Source organism: Limulus polyphemus, unplaced genomic scaffold (assembly GCF_000517525.1).
Source record: "Limulus polyphemus unplaced genomic scaffold, Limulus_polyphemus-2.1.2 Scaffold4558, whole genome shotgun sequence".
NCBI classification, from domain to species: Eukaryota; Metazoa; Arthropoda; class Merostomata; order Xiphosura; family Limulidae; genus Limulus; species Limulus polyphemus.
In genome coordinates, this window is record NW_013670168.1 from 17,440 (window position 1) to 22,760 (window position 5,321).

Sequence of the window (5,321 nt, forward strand, 5' to 3'; positions counted from 1 at the left end):
TATGTCTATCAACCAATCACGTCCCGATATTGTACCTCACTATATGTCTATCAACCAATCACGTCCCGATATTGTACCTCACTATATGTCTATCAACCAATAACTGAACGTGATAGAGTTGCAGATATATTAATAAGTGTGTGTGTGTGTGTGTTTAAGTTCCAAACTAACAACAACAACAAAAAACGTAAAAAGTTGATGCATGGTTTACACGGGGGTCATCCAACTGTTCAGTAGAGGTGGTGACGTCAGAGTTCTATGATATAATGTTATCTATTCACACATCTCGTTCCACCGCTTCTGGAACAACGAAAACAGTTTGTTAATTTGGTTCATTTCCAGCGAAAAGCTTCAGAATGTGCTATCTGCATTGTGCCCACCACAGGGATCGTGCCTTGAATTTTGGCGTTATAAACTCTCAAGATTGCTGATAAGCCAGCGGAAGGAGGCGGGGTACTATGTGCCCACCACAGGGATCGTGCCTTGAATTTTAGCGTTATAAACTCTCAAGATTGCTGATAAGCCAGCGGAAGGAGGCGGGGCACTATGTGCCTGCTAAAGGGATCGAGCCACAAATGTTAGCTGTATAAGCTCTCAAGGTTCCTGCTGAGCCACCGGGAGGAGGGGATCACTAGAGAGTAATTTAAAATACATACACGTTTCAAATTACATGTTATCATTACTCGATTCGAACTGGCCTTAAGTTATAAAAACATTTATTGACTAGTTCAAGATCCGGAACGTAAAATACGTTACCTCTCCAACTTCTCTACCACTTCCTGTTTCCGACCGTAACCGTTTGCTTCCTCTGAGGTGAGATTTTCTAACTTCCGCTGTGGCTTTTGGTTCCGGTTTCGGATGGTCGTGAAAGCCCTTAGCTTGAAAAAAAATTGCATTGTCCGTGTGTCTCCAAAAATGGGTGACAGGGTACCCGCAGTGCCCTCTACAGGGCAATACTTCCAGATGACCAGTACACTTTCTATTTGGACACGGCTTGCCTGGAAGTGAGAGGAAAGACTATTAGCAGAACGTGGCGGTTATAAAAGTCGTCAGTTAAAAACATAGTTTATCTAAAATAACGGTCATATTTTGCGTTCGGTGAACTGTCAATTCAGACCCTAAGTGTGCGTGTGTCTTTTTCATGACTTTACTGAACCTTGTTTAATAAGCCATTTCTGGGTGTGTTTTAATGAAGTGTAGTCCCAGAGAGCGTATCGTTACCGGGCTTCAAGACGCGGCCCTGAAAGAAACTCTCTTCTGATACTTGCTATTTAACTATTTAGGTTCACCGAGTTCCTTCTCGTTCCTATCCTTTTCGTTGCTGTCCATTTCACTTTCAGTTCACGTGCTTTTCAAAATCTACGTTTGTTTGATATTTTCATACGTCACGTGCTATTTATTCGTGCACAGGTTAGTGATGTTACATACACATCTTAAGTACCCTGGTTTTGTTTTTGTTTGTTTTCTTGAATTTCGCGCAAAGCTACACGAGGGCTATCTGCGCTAGCCGTCCCTAATTTAGCAGTGTAAGACTAGAGGGAAGGCAGCTAGTCATCACCACCCACCGCCAACTCTTGGGCTACTCTTTTACCAACGAAAAGTGGGATTGACCGTCACATTATAATGCCCCCACTGCTGAAAGGGCGAGCATGTTTGGTGTAACGGGGGATTCGAACCAGCGACCCGCAGATTGCGAGTCGAGCGCCCTAACCACCTGGCCATGCCGGGCCACGTACCCCGGATTCTTCCGCTCACCCGTTTATGAGTTTAAAATGTTGTGGTAACAGTACACGCACTATAAGCTACATTTCTTTTCCCCAGTCCTGACTAACCATTAATCCTCCTTTCCCTGGGCTGTTCTGAATATTCAAGTTGCTTTCAGTTAATCATATTCTATTATAACTTGTTAATATTGTACTTCAACTAATTGTTTTTAACACATTTTGTTTTTCTGTTAACAATGAACTTTCAGTTAATCATATTCTACTATAACTTGTTAATATTGTACTTCAACTAATTGTTTTTAACACATTTTGTTTTTCTGTTAACAATGAACTTTCAGTTAATCATATTCTACTATAACTTGTTAATATTGTACTTCAACTAATTGTTTTTAACACATTTTGTTTTTCTGTTAACAATGAACTTTCAGTTAATCATATTCTACTATAACTTGTTAATATTGTACTTCAACTAATTGTTTTAACACATTTTGTTTTTCTGTTAACAATGAACTTGTTTAAGTAAGTCTTTCTAACTAAACAATACATTGTTCTGTTTATAAACAATATTTTCCTTGTTCCTTTGTTTGTTTGCTGTTAAGCGCAAAGCTATAAAATAGGCTATCTGTGCTGTGCCCACCACGAGTATCAAATCCCGGTTTTTAGCGATATGAGCCACTGGGGGAGGAGGGGGGCACCTTGATATTTTAACAGCTTCATATCAGATTTGCACGTGGTACGTCTGTTGTTAGCTTCCTTCCAGAGATTTGGGACATTGGTATTATAAATGGAGAGCGATCTTCCCAGCATGCCTAGTAAAGCTTACTTTATGGAGTTTCCATCATGGTTTTTGTTTTTATTGATTATTGACGCACATATTTCGTAGCTCCATCGTGTTGGAGGCACGTTTGACAAACAAATATTGAAACGTCGTTTGGCCGAAACGTTGACCACATAATTATTTTTCCTTTAGAAAGGTTTCACCTATCTCTTGGTACTTATCTCACCTTGATATTTAAAATGTGCTTAGAAACGTCTCTCTGTGTTATTCTCTAGCCATTATTATTATTAGGAGTTCTGTGTTAGCAACAGGAAGACGAACCTTGTTGTTTCTTCCTGGCTTTGTCACAGATAGCTGGTCTGAGAGTGACTTTCCCTCCGGCACACCGTGCACTACAGACTAGGACTCCGATGCAGGACTTCTTGAGGATGTGGACGTTATGGTTATTGGTGTTTCTCATGGCCCAGTTGCTGGAATGTCGCCGGGCTTCCTCGCAGTCTGGTCGGTACACGAAGCAACAGTGTCCGTCAGCCCATTCCCGGTAGTCGTCGTAGCACGTGATCTACAGCGAGAGGAGGATTGTTTAGTGAAAAACTACCCAAAACTAGTGACTAAAGCATTCATTATCATGTGTACTTAAACAGACAAAAACCTAATATACGTTAGAAATACACTGCCCAAAACACGGGATATTATTATTATAGTTATGACAAGACCAAACCTTTGTTGCCAATGGTGATCAGTCGTGTGACCTGAAGTGCACGTGATTGACGATTTAGCCATATTCTACACTGGCACAAATGTGTAAAACCAAATCCATCTTAGATCCGTGGTCGGCAACGGTAGACAGAGTGGCTAATATTTGAATTCCAAATCACAAGACTGACCATTAGCTGCTTGATTTGTGTAATAAGTGGGGAGGAGGAGGGGTAAGTAATTCACACTAGTTTATACCAGTGATTTGGAGTTGTCGTAGCTCCAATACTATAAATCCCAGTTATCCGTTAGACACATGCAAATAATTCTGAAACTGAGAAACGACAAAATCAAGTGTGTTCCTAGCTACTTATAGACTAGTTTACTTGTTATTGATTGGATATTAAAGATGGATTTTACTTGCTATCCACCGAAGATTCTAGGTGGATTTTACTTGCTATCCACCGAAGATTCTAGGTGGATTTTACTTGCTATTCATAGCTGTTCCTAACTACTCATAGACTAGTTTACTTGTTATTGATTGAATATTAAAGCTGGAGTTGACTTGCTATTCACTAAAAATTCTGGTGGATTTTACTTGCTATCCACCGAAGATTCTAGGTGGATCTTACTTGCTATCCACCGAAGATTCTAGGTGGATCTTACTTGCTATCCACCGAAGATTCTAGGTGGATCTTACTTGCTATCCACCGAAGATTCTAGGTGGATTTTACTTGCTATCCACCGAAGATTCTAGGTGGATTTTACTTGTTATTCATAGAAGATTCTAGGTGGATTTTACTTGTTATTCATAGGACATTCTAGGTGAATTTTAGTTGTAATTCATAGAAGATTCTAGGTGAATTTTACAAGTTACTCGTCAGGTTATTATAACTGTAGGTGCCTCGATGACGAGGAACCCACTTTAAGACTAATAATGGCTGGAGACGGCTTGAATGGGTAATGAAGAGAACTTTAATATAAGTTTAACATAACAGCAAATGTCGAAACGTTGTACTATTTGCTGTTATGTTAAACTTATATTAAAGTTTTTCTTCATTACCCATTCAAGCCGTCTCCAGCCATTATGCAGAAGATATCTCCCAAATAAAACGTTACTCTGACAATGTTATACTTACTAGCGTTGTTATTTTTTATCCTTCTCTATCAGTGTTAAAACTACTTATATAGACTATCGGACATCTGTTATTTTCATCAAACGTTGATCATTACTCACCGAGGGAACGTTGATGTCGTTGATGTCCCAATCCGAACATGAGGCTTCAGAAAGTTTCGTCATTTTGTCCGTCTGATCTGTAGATCATCAAGATTAGAGTGTTATTAGACTGGGTGATCTGTAGATCATCAAGACGAGAGTGTTATTAGAGTGGGTGATCTGTAGATCATCGAGACGAGAGTGTTATTAGAGTGGGTGATCTGTAAATCATCAAGACGAGAGTGTTATTAGAGTGGGTGATCTGTAGATCATCAAGACGAGAGTGTTACTAGAGTGGGTGATCTGTAGATCATCAAGACGAGAGTGTTATTAGAGTGGGTGATCTGTAGATCATCAAGACGACAGTGTTATTAGAGTGGGTGATCTGTAAATCATCAAGACGAGAGTGTTATTAGAGTGGGTGATCTGTAGATCATCAAAACGACAGTGTTATTAGAGTGGATGATTTGTAGATCATCAAGACGAGAGTGTTATCAAAGTGGTTGATCTGTAGATCATCAAGACGACAGTGTTATTAGAGTGGGTGATCTGTAGATCATCAAGACGAGAGTGTTATTAGAGTGGGTGATCTGTAGATCATCAAGATTAGAGTGTTATTAGAGTGGGTGATCTGTAGATCATCAAGACGAGAGTGTTATTAGACTGGGTGATCTGTAGCTCATCAAGACGAGAGTGTTATTAGACTGGGTGATCTGTAGATCATCAAGACGACAGTGTTATTAGAGTATATCACTCTAGGTAAGAATGGTTTTACACCTGAATCTATGTTATTTGTATGTTGTCTTGATTATAATACACATCTTGAAATAACAACAACTATTACTGAAAAAGTTCTTTCAAAACCGTGAACTGAGTTTTTTTTATTAATTTCTGTTGTACTTCGTGA